Below are 17380 nucleotides of genomic sequence, written 5' to 3'. Positions count from 1 at the left end.
GATCTTAACAGCTAAACATTGCCAATAATTTAAGATATCCTTCTTTTCTTCTACTACTCCAGAGACGTAAAACAAACATAATAAAAAAAAAACATCTAAAATAAAACCGGTCATAAACACTAAGTAAAAGAACACTTTACCAAGAAGGCTTTTTTTTTTTTATAATGAAGAAATATTTTCCAATTATTGATGCAACAACTTATATTAACAGTCGCTGGCAAAACATTACAGAACAGGATGTTATCTAACCGATTCAATTAATTTGCAATCATATACTACTTATAACTCTTGATAATGGGTATTTAATGAATCCTGTGCTAATGATAATATTAAAATGAACAGTCATTTATAACCATCAAACAAAATATGAATTTCCTTCACGAGGCAAAAATTGTAGTTTATGAGGATCAATCTATCTGGTGTTTGCAGTGTTATTCTTGTAGTAAAGAGGATTTTTGTAGTTAGGACGATTGTTGCTGAGACTGTGTGGTTGCTCACGTAGGTGGTGAATTGATATTGCTGTCAGGCGGGTGTCAGAGAAATGGATGATTCAGCTCGGAAAGTTTTCTTATTGTTCAGCTAATGACTTGGCACCTAATGTTCTTTGTTTTGCTTTTAGAAAATGCCTGTGTTCCCATTCCTAATAATAAAAAAAAAGATCACTTCTTTTTAAGGTGTGTTAGAACAGTGCATTGCCGACCCCCATTGCAAAACTTGTATAGGGGTCAATAGAGGGGGGGAGCACTTCGGCTCCTAGGAGACCCCTAATGAAATAATTTTAATGCATACCTCTCAACCATCCCCATTTCAGCGGGACAGTCCCAATTTTATATATATATATATATATATATATATATATATATATATATATATATATATATATATATATATATATGAAAAAGAATCTCATGCTGGTATTTCCCCACCGGAAAAAAAGGATATTTTTTACAGGCAACAATTTTAAAAAAAACTATGAGATATAACAAGTCAATAATATGGCTGCTGTGTTTATTAAGGATTATAAAACAATCAAACAAGTTTTCACATTCCAAATATTCACCTAGTCAGGAATAAATTGTAACAACGTTTTTAAGCTTCGAAATCAAAAGCGCTTAGCCATAAATTTAAAGCAATCAATCAGCCGTATACATCACACGAACACAAATTAAATCATTTAACTGTGCTTAGCATATAGTAATATACTGTTATATAAACTATATTGAGCACTACACAAATAAATCTGACTGCAGGTTTCTGCATTTTTATGTTGTTGGAGTTTTTGGGGGGGAAAGCTAAAATAACGATATTTTTGACACCAGTAATGCATTTTGAGTGTAGGAAAAGAAATTGTATGTTATTTTATGAAAAAAAAATAAGTATTTTTAGCCCAGTTCTGATGGAATCACAAATAGTATAAAAAAAAGACATCTGCAACAAAGTCATAAGTTAAAGACACATTAATGCCAGGGAAATGTGTTTCTAGCTGGGAAGATTTACACTTGGGAAGACAAGGCCACTGCTGTGGATGCCGCTGACCTGCCGTGGTCATAACGCAATACTCCGCAATCAGTATCCTATGGAGCTTTCTATCTCAAGCACTTTCCATTTAAGTACAGATGTAAAACTCATTGGGCCAGTAACTGCGACTTTTGCATTTTCCGTGGCGTCCTTGATTGCTACCATTAAAAGGCTAATAATGGCCATTAAGAAAAAAAAGGGTAGAAAATTCAAAGTGATGCAAACTAGCTGCTGAATGGGTCATATTTGGAAACTGCGGTTATAATAAACCAAGTGTTATGCATCACAAGGTTCCTGAATAAAATTCTAAATGACAGTGGGACTTGTAAAACCTCTGCACAGAACACTGTGTGCCCCAATTACTGTTGCACGTTAAAGGCATGGCTGTCATTCAGAACTTAATGCATAATAGAGAGACCGCAGCACATTCTGAAAAGATAAGTATATATTGAATTAAATATGTGTTTTTCAACCCATGACCTAGAGGTCAGAGGTCACCCTACGACCCTCTCACGTATTGTTTTGACAATATTCAGTGTTTTGCCTGGCTCAAAGTGCTCATCAATAGTCTCACCCGACAGCAGGTCTGCAAATTATATTGATGCTTTTGTCTGTCTGTTTTTATCATGTGAGAGCTGTGTAACCAATTAGACCACAGTTGTTGCTGATCTGCCAATTAGCAGCTGAACCTACCGAGCTGGGGAATAGAAAGAGCCATAAGACAGTGAGAGACAGGTGCTAAAAGCGTAGAAGGAGAATCTCTCCAGTTCCTCTGTGAGGAATACCTCCAACTTCTCAATGGATGCTATGTATAGCAGAAGGAACATTTGGGATCTGTTAAATGCACAGAACATTCTAGAACTTGCTGTTGGTCTTCTGACCAGAACCCATTAAGCTTGGGTCAATAGGTAAGGATGCAACAATACCAGAGAAAAAACAAGCCCGCGATTGGTATATCTCATATTGTATATGGTACCAGCTGCTTGGCAATAAGCCCGCGCTCGGTATATCCCATATTGTATATTGTACCAGCTGCGTGGCAATATAAATTTATTTATTTATAAGCCGCCACAGATTCCATAACGCCGGATACAATAACAAATAGATGAGGTAATTAACATAAGTAGCACAGATGAGTGTGAGTAATGCTATGGGGACTCACACAGAGTGCAGCAAAAGACGTGACAGGTTGTACAAGGGACTCAGACAGTATACAGATGTTGGACAATAGGTAGATAGGACCCTGCCCCCGAGAGCTTGCATTTTAAAGGGAGGGGTTGCGAGAGCCAATAGGACCAACTGGGAGAAAATGGAGATGACAGACGGGGAAGAGGAGGTGAATAGGAGGTGATGGATAGAATGGTTAGGAGGTGGTAGAATTTTGGATTTTCACAACGTTACGGAGGAGGAAGTGTCTGTCACGGGTCACAGCGGTACCTCAAGCCGCCACAACTCACTGTGCCCGCAGGACGCATCCAGACCGTCTCCATGATGACCGGGACGTCACTTCCTGTTTTCGCCCCGGCCATTACCTAGGCAATGGTTGGGACGCTGTAGATTGTAGTGCTGCGTCCCACCATTAAGGACAACCCGGTGCGTGCGCGACTATTAGTTCTCTCATTAATTAACCAGCACATGAGGCTGATTACCCCTGTTATCTCCTTTGTTCCCATTGGCCAGTCTCTGTATATAAGGCACGGAGGGCTTAGCCTCCCTGCTGGTTATAGTTCCCAGTTGCTGTGTGCTAGCCTGCTCCTGTGCCTTGAACCTGTTTACTGTTGGACTGTGTATGACCCTTGGCCTTGTTTATTGGACTTGATTCTTGTCTGTTGCCCTTTGCTTCGTTTCTGGATCCTCCTCGTTTGCTGCCAACCCTGATATCTTTTCTGATTCTGACCTCGTTGCCTGCTTCGGACCTACGACCTCGGCTTGTCTCCTGACTGTGCTTGATTCCACACCCCGCTACTCTGCGATATGGTAAGTTCATAAACCTGTACTACTCTGAGTATAAGACCTGGGGGCATCCGAGTACCTGTCAGAATAACGAGCTCTACGGGAAAAGCAGCTGCTATAGGTGAAGACCCCTCCATCTTGTTCTACTGGTTTATTATAAGACCGCTAGCCGTAACAGTGGCAGGATTTGGTGAGGAACTTGGTATAAGGGGTGGAGATGAGGGCTGAGTCAAGAGTGACTCCAAGGCAATGGGCTTGGGTGACAGGAGAAAGAGTGATGTTGTCAACCAAGAGGGCGATATTGGGAGGGATGGCAACATTGGCAGGAGGAAAGATGAGGAGCTCGAATTTGGAGATGTTGAGTTTCAGGAAGCGCTGTGTCACCCAGGTAGTTACAGCAGAGAGACAGATAGATACCTGGATTAGTAAGGCGAGAGATAGGTCAGTTCAAAGACCTTTATCCTTGGACTGTAGGTTGACTAGATTAAATTAAATGGCAGCTGGTTTCACAAAAGAAAAATCATCTTAATAGGAAATCTAGAATTCTCAAAACCTTCAATTGTCTGCAATACAATTAATTGAATCCAGCTGTATTAAAGCTCCCTCTGCTCTGCATGACTGACAAGGTTTTCCTAGAAAATTGTGGTCTGACATTTTAATTCCAGGATTTTTATTGTCTAAGCACAGCTGATGTTTGTTGCTTTCATTGACCCTTTCAAAGACATCACATTTTCTCAGAATATGTCATATCATTACATTCTCAGTATTCTCTGACCAGCAGATAGAAACTGCAGATTATGGAGCCTACCAGAGATACCATCTAGTAAATTATGGTTTATGTTCAAAAGACAAAGAGAAAAGTCAGAGTATTGTTTAGTAGGAAGGGTAACTTGTTTATGTAATTAAGTTTATGCAAAATGGAGTAATTAAAAGATACCTTGACTGAAGAGTCTAGCCCAGTACTCTCCAATCTTACCCAATGGGTTTTGAGAAAATAAAATCAACAGATCGCATATTGATCATTACAAAAACGCACTAAGCAACAGATGGTATCATTTGCTTGAGAAATGCAAAACAGCTGAGTTCCAGAACCAAATTCTCTTTGAAATTGCCATGCACCACAATGTACATAAGTGTGCCTAAATTTTCACATCACATGAGTTTTGGCATGTAATAAAAGCAATCTCAAGGTTCCCTAAATCTAATGATTTATAGGCTCAGTGGCACAATATAAAAAAGGCTTAAAGGAGTGATCCAGGGAAATACAGTTCAATAAGTACAGCTTTGTCCCCATCTGCCCTGGGAGCTTGTCGCCTGTTTCTTTGATCTTTTTTTTTTAATTATTTTTTTCATTTTCCCATTTTTTTTGGTTTGTTGTTTTAACATTTTAACTCTTAAAGGCATCTTCCAAATTTTTATCAAAATCTCTTCCCCAACTCATAAAACAGCAGGTTACAGAGATAGTCAATGACCCAACTCCACTCAAAATTGTCTTCACTTGGAGAATTTTGGTACTGAGCGGTACTTTGGTACTTGTGTAAGTTTTGAGGACACTATTGACTTGCAATGGTAGTGCCTTGACATGAGAGCCTTGTCTTGGAAGTGCCTTGAAGTGAGAGCCATGCCTTGGCAGTGCATTGACATGAGAGCCTTGCCTTGGCAGTGCCTTGACGTGAGAGCCTTGCCTTGGCAGTGCCTTGACATGAGAGCCTTGCCTTGGCAGTGCCTTGACATGAGAGCCTCGCCTTGGCAGTGCCTTGACATGAGAGCCTCGCCTTGGTAGTGCCTTGACGTGAGATCCTTGTCTTGGTAGTGCCTTGACGTGAGAGCCTTGTCTTGCCAGTGCCTTAATGTGAGAGCCTTGTCTTGGTAGTGCCTTGACGTGAGAGCCTTGCCTTGGCAGTGCCTTGACATGAGATCCTTGCCTTGGCAGTGCCTTGATGTGAGAGCCCCTTGTCTTGCCAGTGCCTTGATATGAGAGCCTTGCCTTGGCAGTGCCTTGACATGAGAGCCTTGCCTTGGCAGTGCCATGACAGCTGACACAAGCATGTTTACATTTCACTTTTTTGGGGGTAATAGTCCAAATGGTGCTACGCCATGAGGGAATAACTCAATAACCATAGGGGGCCCTCAGTAATAGCTGATGCCTCCCCTACTTGCACTTTCCATTCACTTGAATAGGAATTTCAAGTGGGAGGAGCTTTGACAACACCAGTGCCTGTCTGGAACAGGAATGTCAGAGATTTCAGAGGGACCTGTACGATCAGGGAAAACACCACACCAAAGGTAAGTTTATTTCTGCAATTTTTCATATCTGCTACTCTCCTACTCAGTTATCCACAAGTGCCCACCCAAGGACGTGTCATTATCTTTAGCCCTTACCATGGGAATACCTCAAGATTAAAACCTTACTACATTTTTCTTTCACATTTGCTTTTTACTTTGGAGAACAACTTTTCTCTACTATTTTAAAATTAATTTCAGTTTATGCCTCTCCCTGGCACAATTTTGCACCCCAATAAAAAGTTGCACCCGCAAGAAGCATTGAACCCTAGACTGCAGTCTAGTCTACATATTGGATAATCAGGTCCAGGTGATCTCTAAATAGATTAAAGTACTGTGAAGAAAAGGTCGTCATTTGTTGTAGTGCCAATTAAAAAACTAAACCATCAATTTCTAAACTTCTATAGAGAGTGAATCAAAACAACATCTTAGGACAATTTGCATGCTTTAAATGTTTCATTATTAAACCATTCATTATCCCCAGCTTCGTTGTACGTCAAGTGTTATCTGCTCAGACAGATATATACATCATCATTCCGTGAAAGAGACAACGCAAATGCTACTGACCAATGATTTTAGAAATACGAGTCGATAGAAAACTTATCGGAATGCAGAAGAAGGGAGAAATAATTGATGGTTTCATTTTCAGTTTCATGTTATTTTTTGGAACTCTTTTATAACGTGTTATTTACTGTGCTCTTCGTGGCTGACAGGAAATAAACAGCATTTGCTATATAAATTCTTTAGCGAAACTATGCACTTGTTCATGCTACTTGGCTGTCTTTGACTCTGGGAAGATCATCAGTCACTGTCTCTGGTGATGGAGGCTGGTTTTAATGAGCATAGCACAATAATTACCTTATTGCAATGTTCAAGCCAATTGACACTTATTATAAAAGGTTTCATGGCTAAACAGTAAAACTAGTGGAGCATGTGCATACCAAATGGCAGATCGAATATATCTACTCAACACATTGTGTCATCTCAACTCTTTCAGAGTTATTGGCACTGATCTTGCAAAGTTTGTCCTAGATGCAGAAACTAGTCATAAAGGAGTAGAAAACTAGTGATAAACTTACTGCATCAAATTTTAAAGGTGGAGAATCACTTTCTCAATTTTTTTGGGCATAGACTGACGTGAAAGATCTCCCTTTCATGAGTCGTAGCTGTCCATTGATCCTTACGATGACATCACTTTCCCACTTTAACTTCTAAACACTGATTCTCCTTTAGAGTTAGAAATAGATCAATTTATGCAACATAAAAATAAAAATGGCTGTACTGCGCACGTTAACAACTTGCACGAATATTTTTATTGGACGTATTTGCTCTTTGCACTTGTATACGCTTGAAGAATCATGCCATGGGCGCTCACATGTAAGTTCATCACACTTGGGGCATGGCGATGCAAGACAACCACGGGTCCTAAATCTGGCACCGGCATTAAATGGTTTTTGATGGAGCTGATTGGACAAATCACGTGTTCTGCATCCCCCGCTCATGTTCGGTCAACTTTAAAGGAGGACGGCCATGGGGACTGCAGCGACATCTCTCCATTGAGATCAATGTGCGCTTACATCTCTCCTCTATTCCTCGGGACAATTGGGAGACATATTTACAAAACACAAACCCTTAATCTACTATTATTGAGCGTCAGAGTTGAACTTTCTGTGATCAATAAGAATTTGAACAATATAAAAAGGTTAATACACCACCAACATCTCCCAAATACCTATATATATATACTTTGATCTTATTTGTTTTTAGGCAGGATTCATTATTATTATTATTATTATCATCTTTTATTTATAAAATGCCAACATTTTACACAACGCTTTACAGAGAATGTTTAGTCATTGGCATCAGTCCCTGCCCCAGTGGAGTTTATAGGGTAACTTGTGTTCTACTCAAACTCGCACTAATTTTCATGGCCGTAATTAGGGCTACGTGAGAGAGCCAAGGAGTAAAACTGAAGGGGGTACAGGTAAATTAATATTTTACTTTAATTTGGTTAAACGTTAAAGAAGGGAGGGCAGTTTTATTTCTTGCATAGGGACTAACATTTGTAGCTACACCTCTGCTAATATCACCCTACCAGTAAATGTTTGGACTGGGGGAGGAAACCAGAGCACCTGGACAAAGCTCACATGAACGCGAGGAGAATATACAAACTCCACACATATATGGCCTAGTTCATTTAAGAGCGTAAATGCTGGTGTGTGCCATATTTTGCGTAAAATCGCAACATGCCCCATACGGACTATACGCCAGTGAACACGGGAACATCCAGTTCGTCTTCGAGCGCAAAGGACCCATACGGCAAACTACGATTTCATGGACGGAACAGTTAGGGAAAAGGGCGCATGCACGTAGTCAATGTACAGTAAGTGAGTGCCAAGCTCGAAAGCATGCCGCAGTGTCCGATTCAGGCTTTGGGAATCTTTCAGGTTACAGGGCAGATGTAAGGGCCGAGTGATAGTGATGACAGTTACATGTGCATGCTATATCGTGTTTGCAATCAAGAACAGCTGTAAAAATGCATTTTATGTACAGTAGACATTCATAATATCATGATAAATGTATTTTATTGGGAAAAAAGATGAAAAAATAGTTTTTCTTCATACATGCATGATTATTATTATTATTATTATTATTATTATTAATAGTTGACGGTAATTGAATAGTGTTTTTTTTCGGTGCGCGCTCGTGGGACTTTATATTCCACATATGTAATGGATGTAGCCTGCAGTATGTTGTGTCCGTCAGAGCAGAGCGCACCTAGACCCGTATTCAACAAGAGACGTTTCTTTAGATCCGCTTGCAGTTGAATACAGATGTGTATATGCCATATTTACGTGCATTTAAAAAAAAAATTGCTCAATACATTTGTTTTGCATGCCTTAATGAATCAGGTCCATAGTGTCCATAAACGTTTTCTCCTTGTCTTCTTTTTGCATGCTGAGTGAAGGAAAACCATTATAATGATCTAGGGCCGGATTCATTAAGCATCTTAACTTGAGAAACTTCTTATTTCAGTCTCCTGGACAAAACCATGTTACAATGCAAGGGGTGCAAATTAGTATTCTGTTCTGCACATAAGTTAAATACTGACTTTTTTCATTGAGCACACGAATATCAACTTTAAATTTCAGTCTACAAATAAGCTATCAAGTATTTGTGTGCTACATGAAAAAACAGTCAGTATTTAACTTATGTGCAAAACAGAATACTAATTTGCACCCCTTGCATTGTAACATGGTTTTGTCCAGGAGACTGCAATAAGAAGTTTCTTAAGTTAAGATCCTTAATGAATCAGGCCCCTAGTTATCATTTATTTAGTTCATTCTACAAAATGACAGCTAGAATCTGGTTGCTATAGGCAACAGCTACACTTTTTCAAACTCGTAGTTTAGTATATATACCCCCAGAACTGTTCTGGAACACTCAGGACCAATGCGAGACCTATGGAAATATTACCACCCTCTATAATGAAGATTTTGATCTGTTGTAAAACTGCAGCTAATAATCATGTATGCCAGAGAACAGAAAATTAACTATCCATTAGTCGGGTCTGATTAGTTCAACTGTCTATAAAATACATTTCTATGATGTGATCTCAAATAAAACAATCTTTCGTCTTAAGTGCCTAATATTACTTTCTAGCTAATTTAACACAATCATAAAAGGCCAAAATGCAATTAAATGTGAATTGGAGATACCTAAAGTTAAGATTTGCTTAATAAATGGATCTGGGTAGACTGATGACTATTAACCATGTAGCAACAGTTTTCACCACCTAATTAATTTTTTACTGCGTAATAGCTAGTTTATCACATACAGAGGCACGGCCTTTCTAAGAAACTTAATAATGTTATTATTATGGCAATCAAGAATGTAAAAGGGAATTTTAATAATAAGACATTGAGCACAGCACTTTCCACACAATCTATAAGGTTCAATTCTCTTTACAGGGGCCGTCTTTCCGACTGGGCACGATGGGCAGGTGCCCGGGGGCCCCGCGGGCAAGGGGGCCCCAGGGAGGACTCTCAATGAAAATAAAAAATCCTGTACAAAAAACAAAAAAACCCGTCCCTTTTGCGGTCACCTCAGGTGGTCAGGTACGGTGGCGATCCGGCTCCCTCCCTGGTCCCCTCTTCCGTGTTGCGCTCGCAGTGAATGTTGGACGTGATGATGTCATCACGTCCGACATTCACTGTGAGCACAGCACGGAGGAGCGCAGAATGGAGACCAGCGACAACGACTCAGCGAGGACTCAGAAAAAAGAAGAGAAGGGGATCGGACTCTGAGAACAAGGCGATTGAAAGGTAAGTTAAGGAGGATTTGATTCTCCTTCCGAAGGTACGTTGAGTGAGCACATGTAAAAAAAAAAGTGATATATATATATATATATATATATATATGTATTGTGGCAAATATGCCTCTTTGCCACAGTTCCCCTATAAGGGAACTGATAAAACGCAGCTAGTGTTAAAGGTTCCCTGAGATCCTCTTTCAGCACACACACAGGTTGTCCACATGGTGTGGTTGGTTTACTGTGATTTGTTGTATTGCTTGGGGTGGAGGATAAAGGCACTGTCTGTATGTGTGGGTGGGACCACTGATGCCAGTAAGTGACTGGCTTGCAGACAGGGAAGTTATGTCTAGCCAGATGTAGGTGGTGGGGATTTTTTTTGTACTGTTACTGGATATGATTGCTGAACCAGCGTTTGAACTGTTTACCGTCCTGACAACTGCTAATAAACAGTTAAATGGTTCAGCATACCTGTGTCGGATTCTTGTGAATGCTGCACTTTCTCACAATATATATATATATATATATATATATATAGAATCACTTATTTTTTTTTTAGACACACACTTCTCCTTATTCTATTGCCTTCCTAGTTTTTGCAGTCAAGAATGAGTCTAATTTACAAAGTTCAATAACATGAATGCTCTAACTGCTTAAGGTATCCCGCGGTCCACATCACCAAGGAAACGTTTGTGCAAATAAATTGTGCATTTTACCTTGAGATAAACATGATATATCAACTTCAAACAAATGTGTCCTTATTCAAAGGACAACTGTGAGGGAGTTGAAAGGAAAATATAAGATTAGATGCACAATTTGAAGCATTCTAACAATTGGAATCTTTCAAGCATAACTGTAGAAAAAAGGATATTGCTAATTTCGCAAACTTAGCTCTCAGATTTTAACTCTGTTATCCTATTTTCACTGAGCTAAGTGGTTTTAGTTTGGCCCCGGCCATTATGGCAATGGGCCAGTTGTTTGTGAGGCTTAAATGAATGTCTGTATCATGGTGCTGGTTGGGGTCACTATCAGAGATATAGTGCGACCGGCCAAGCCATTTAGTCCTGAGAGGACGGGTCAGGAGAGGACGGGTCATTGGGGACGAAGACAAAGTAGATGGGTTGAAGGATGTAGAATCATGAGGGATGAAGTCAAATGAGATAAACAGTTTTACAAAATAATACTCTTTGAAGCACCAACATAGAAACCAAATTACAACTTTGCTCGGACAAAGATTGGTAGGAGTGAGGGCCTTATAAAGGCTGCATATAAGGGAGGTCCTGATTGAGTTGACCTTTAGCAAAGTGCTGGTTGCAGTAAGTGAAAAAGAATGTGCATTTGTGTTGACTGTGCACTGCCACCTGTCGTTTGTAGCTGGTATTGCGGCGGATCCGCGCAGTCTGACAGAAATCAGTCAAGTTTCACTCATATCCAGGAGTTAATTGGGAACTGAAAGATATCCTGAAAGTGTCTTCATGTTGTAGGTGAAGCCAAGTTCTCAGTAGGTGGAGAATAGCTGGTTCTGTTCCAGCAGCCGGCACTTACAGTCTGGGTGCTGCCAGTCAGCTGGGTATCCTCATGGGCAAACCGAGGGGGGGGGGTTCTAGTGCATTTTAACCCCCCTCCAAGCCTGGGGCACTGTGTAATTGATGTGTCTGGACCCTGCCCCCGCTTCACACGGCTCTGCTTAAAAAGGGAAAGCTGAGTGCACCTAGCAGTAGTGCATGCAGCATTGTCCATGTATATTATGGGGATTGGAAGAGTTGGAGAGCAGCCAAGCACTGTCTAATATTATAGCTACGCCCCCATGCATGCTGGTCACGCCCACTGATGGCGCGGTGTGGAAACCCCCCCCCCTGTACAAATCCTGCGTTTGCCCCTGTATCCTGGTGGTAACAATAGCTCTAGTAATACAGTGGTTCACAAACTGTGTGCCTAGGCTCCCTGGGGTGCCTCGGTGATCTCACAGGGCTGCCTCGGCAAGGGCCAGTGGTAAGCAAGGCGGAGGACTCATTGGTAATTATTTTGACTTAGGGGTGTCTTGAAAAAATTATAGAGACCCTAAGGGTGACCTGAACTGAAAAAGTTTGGGATCCACTGTAGTAATACATAAAAAAATCTACCTGGCAACATTTTAGGAGATGAGTATCAATAAGCATTAAAACACATATATCTAATAAACAACATATATAGGATACACAACTTCAAACAACAGGTACTGGCAAGAGGGGAAGCGGACATAGCCTTTAACTTCATGTAGCATGACATCACACTCATGACACACATGATCTGTAGTAGATGCTGCTGACATTAGTAGTGGTGAACACAATAATGTAATATAATTACAGACATTTGTTAAAAAATAAAGTATCATAAAAATAAACAATGTTATTTATATATATATATATATATCATGAGCCCTATTGATGGTCCCTGTGTATTGATATAGAAAACTCCCAGTACGACCAGTCTGGGTCTGCTAACTTATCAGTTGCCAGCCCCTGCAAAGGGCAAAACCAGACACCAAACTCAGTGAGACCATATGGGGGAGGGAAGCTGAGGATTAGTAATACATTTGTGAAAACATCAATACTTTTTTTTTCTGAAGGATATTTTCAAATATTTCCAAGCGTAAAATGTTTTAAATGGAAGAACTCAGCTAAGTTAATGTTTGGTATTGAATTAAAGCTGATCATGTTTGATATAACTTGGTCAGTCAATTTGGTTGTTTTGAAATTGAAGATAAATCACACCGGGCATTTGACCACCAATGAACACCGATGTAGTGTCATAAGCCAAAATTTATGGAGCTCCCTTCATTCTTGGTGTTCTGTCCATCAAGTACATGATCTAACCAGGTCTTAACAATCTGGCCAAAATCTAGCCATTTGGCAAATTGACTAAAAAGCTACATAACACTCTTCTGGTTCTGTCTGTTAGTTGATTTGGAACCAGGGTACACGCAGGCAGGACCTTGTACAATGAGGACATAAATGGAGTATAGTATATTCTTTATAGGTACACCTCTGTTCACTGCTGAAACATATAATGGGAACATATCTACTTCTTTCTTTGCAACCTAGTTTGAAGTTAGATGCCACACGCTGTCTATTGGCGTAAGAGTCCCTGAGATAGACATGGATGCTAACCAGCTACTTCAACCATAGCACCGTCATGCTCAACCGTCAGGCTCTCTTGGCATTTCAATTTCAACTGTGTCAATAAAATGTGCTTAATGGACCTCTTCACAGCTCGTGGCCAATTAATCCCTCGCGAATGCAGCCGGTCTTGGGTCCTTGGACTAAATTCCTGTTCCTTTAACTTATTGGATCCTTAAAACACTGCCATCATTACTATTTATAACTGTATTTTTACTGTTTGTAATTTATGTTTTTTTTATGGTATATCATATGGAAAAGTGAGTTAGAGTATTTACAACACAAACTAGGAGTGCATATTATGAAGATCTCTGTCTAGTTTCACTCATTAATATCTGAATGAATCAATCATCATCGTCATCATTTATTTATACAGCACCACCGATTCTGTAGCATTGTACAGAGAATATTGGTCATTCACACCAGTCCTTGCCCCCATTGGAGCTTACAGTCTAAGGGGTATATTTACTAAACTGCGGGTTTGAGAAAAAGTGGAGATGTTGCCTATAGCAACCAATCAGATTCTAGCTGTCATTTATTTAGTACATTATACAAAATGACAGCTAGAATCTGATTGGTTGCTATAGGCAACATCTCCACTTTTTCAAACCCGCAGTTTAGTAAATATACTCCTAAATCTTCTAACACACACTCAAACTAGTGTTTGTCAGCAACCAATTAACAAAAATGTTTTTTTGTGGTGTGGGAGGAAAACTGGAGAACCCGGAGGAAACTCGCACAAACACGGGGAGAACATACAGAATCAGCATAGATATAGCCATGGTCTGGAATCGAACTCATGACCCCAGCGCTGTGAGGAAGAAATGCTAACCACTGAGCCACCATGCTCAATAGACCCACACCCACAAAGACAGCATGCAAAACAGATTGGTATTAACAAAACACAACATTCCATACATATTCAGTGGCACCGTCAGCAATAGCATAATACAATATGTCAGACAGGTAGATTATGCAGTAGTGAAGAGAAAAAAAAAGGGCCCCTAACATTTCAGGAATAATTTGTGAAGGTCTCTCTTTGTCTCTGTACATGCTGTCTGTCATATTGTGTTATTATACTATTGGTATTTATGCACATGGAATTCATATGTATATACATGAAGGTTTAGTCCTGTACGCACATTGATGACTGTGTAAATTAACAGCGATAGTGAATACCTATGTTTTTAATTCATAATAGTTTTGCTGTCCAGCTGTTTTCAAGCAGCATTCTATTCAAACAGCAACTAAATTTGGATTGAGTCCTGCTATACATACTATTAACCTAGATGGCCCCTTTCCTAATTGCCTATAACAAAAAAATCTTGTCTGTGACAGAGAAAATGCTACAGTGTCTTTTCTTTCCATAAAACAAACATACATTTAAACCACACCCTAATATTTTGGTCAATGAGACTCATCCGGCTTTAAAAGTGTACCCCTCGTCTATACAGAGTAGAGACAGCCATTTTGTGTGGCTACAAAGCACAAAATGCTTTGCTGCCTCTAATATGGGAATGTGATGGATACACTAAAAAAAATCTTTCTGAGTCTGTTCCAAATAATTACAATCATCAGAAATAAAATGTTTTTTTTAGATAAATCTTTTTTTTTCATAATGACGTCTTTATTTTAATTTGAATAAAAATCATCTGAAGGTCGCATCCTTGGTTCCATGGTATTGTTCTAAAATCTTGATTTGCATTTTTTTATACTTCATGACAAGCTCTCCTCTGCCAACCATAACTTAATCATGAATCATAGCCACAGATGTCACGGATAGTATCATTCCACCGTCCTGGAGTGTGAGGGTCTGGTCAATATTCCCTAGTGGGAGCCATTGAAGCCAACCAATGCTGTTTCATTAGACCTGATAAAGAATTATTTCCAAGACCAGATAATCACAAGGTCTTAAAAGTTCAGCCAAGCATGTCGCCCAACATGCTAGCAATTAGGGGAGTTATTGTAGTTTTAACCTCTATTTTTCATTCAGCGGACTTCTCTGTCTCATGCTGTCTTCATCTAATTAGACAAGAAAACTACATCAGTTAAATCTATTCTAGCCAAATTGTGAGCAAACAGCACCAATATTTGAGGTTGATAGACCTGGCCTTATAGATGGACGATAGCAAATTAAAAATATAAGTCTGATTCTAAATAAATCTTACTTATACACAACACGAAGCCCTGAGAGATGGATAAACCACAATAAGACATAAATTGATATGTAGCAAGGTCACCCCTTCCCATTTGCTGGTAGCCCTAAAGGGTAGATTTATCAAAAAGGAAAAGTGGAGATGTTGTCCATACCAATCAGGTTCTATCTGTCATTTATCTAGTACATTCTAGAAAATGATCGCTAGAATCTGATTGGTTGCTATGGTTAGCACCTTCGCTTTCATTTTTAGAATGTTTGATAAATCTATAGATAAATCTATAAATCGGGGAATACTTAAAGAAAGCACAAGTGACATCATGCCTGGGGTTTCAATGTAATGATGCCTAAGTCGGGCAAAGATGTCAGTGAGCATTAAAGGTATTCGGGATCTCCAAAACAAAGGAATAGGAAATTTTGTGCAAAAACTAAAAAGTTAAAAGAAACAGTATTATTTTGACATATGATGCGTACGTGATGAAAAGTGCAGGAGGAATATATACCCATCATCATCATCATTTATTTATATAGCACCACTAATTCCGCAGCGCTGTACAGAGAACTCACTCACATCAGTCCCTGTCCCATTGGGGCTTACAGTCTAAGTTCCCTAACACACACACACACACACACACAGACTAAGGTCAATTTGTTAGCAGCCAATTAACCTACCAGTATGTTTTTGGAGTGTGGGAGGAAACACGGGGAGAACATACAAACTCCTCACAGATAGGGCCATGGTCGAGAATTGAACTCATGACCCCAGTGCTGTAAGGCAGAAGTGCTAACCACTGAGCCACCGTGCTGCCCTATACCCATGATAATTTGTTTCCCCTGTGTCACCTTTTAAATGTATACTCCTCTAAAATCCTGCACTTACCCCTGGCAGATTATCCACAAGAGAAGAAAACAACTTTGTTTATCCTTCAAGAGGACAAAATTGCTGACCTATTGTGTATTTGTAATATATTTGCCAGCGTCCGCCTGTAATTCCTCGCAGTAAAATACAGTTAAACAAATTTTAGGTCTTCCTGATGCCACAAATGGCATCTTCTAATTGACACCTTCATAGCAGCTAAACTGCAAGTACCGAAATCCATACACTTCATCGTGGCTTATAATATTCCTCCAGCATTTAACTTTGTTTCCAAAATATTTGAAGGACCCGCATGAAAACAAAAACTCTGCACCGGATAAATACTAATTACCATGAGCAATTAGAAATTCTAAACTCCACTTCTCATCCCTAGTAATTAAACCAGCGTTTTAGAGCTTGATGCCCGTATTTTATGCTGGAAGCCCTGCAAATGCATTTGAGAAACAATGGAAAGATTTCAAGGGGACGCTGGCAGAGGTTTCATTTTTGCTTTTTTGGCAATCGTCTCCATGCCGAAGAATAAAGGAACACTTGACAAAGATACATATGAGCTGGCGGCAATGTTTGATCCGTGCTCTGGAGGGAAAATTGAAGCCATTTTTCTATTGTCTGCTGGTATTGTACACTAAATAAATGTTCTTAACAGCAATTCACCGCTGACCACTAAGCCATTATTCTCTTTGACAAACTTTGACCATGGGCCTGGAACAAGAGCATATTAGGGAAATCAGCTTTACAGTGGGATTTAGTCTGCTGGAAAAATTACTCCCTGCCAAAGCTGCGCTAAGGGAAGATTCAGACATAAATATTAATAAAGGGATGTTGTGTTCTTGGGAGATAATGTAAACACTGCGAGGAGCAATGCGTCCTGAAGACTTCTACAGAGATCTGACCTGCCGGTATCCTTTCCACTGAGGTAAAGGATATGATCACACTATTATAGACACTAAGTAATGTCCAATAGCAAGAAAAATAGTATAGAGGAAGAGAGAGGAAAGTAGAGAAAGAAGGAGAGAGAGAGAGAGGAGGAGAGAAAGACAGAGAGAGAGAGAGAGAGAGGGGGAGGGAGAGAGAGCGAGAGGGGGAGAGAGAGAGAGAGGGAGAGAGAGAGGGAGAGAGAGTGA

The sequence above is a fragment of the Mixophyes fleayi genome, chromosome 12 (genome assembly GCF_038048845.1).
Source record: "Mixophyes fleayi isolate aMixFle1 chromosome 12, aMixFle1.hap1, whole genome shotgun sequence".
Classification (NCBI taxonomy): domain Eukaryota; kingdom Metazoa; phylum Chordata; class Amphibia; order Anura; family Limnodynastidae; genus Mixophyes; species Mixophyes fleayi.
Note: the sequence above shows the minus strand (reverse complement) of the source record.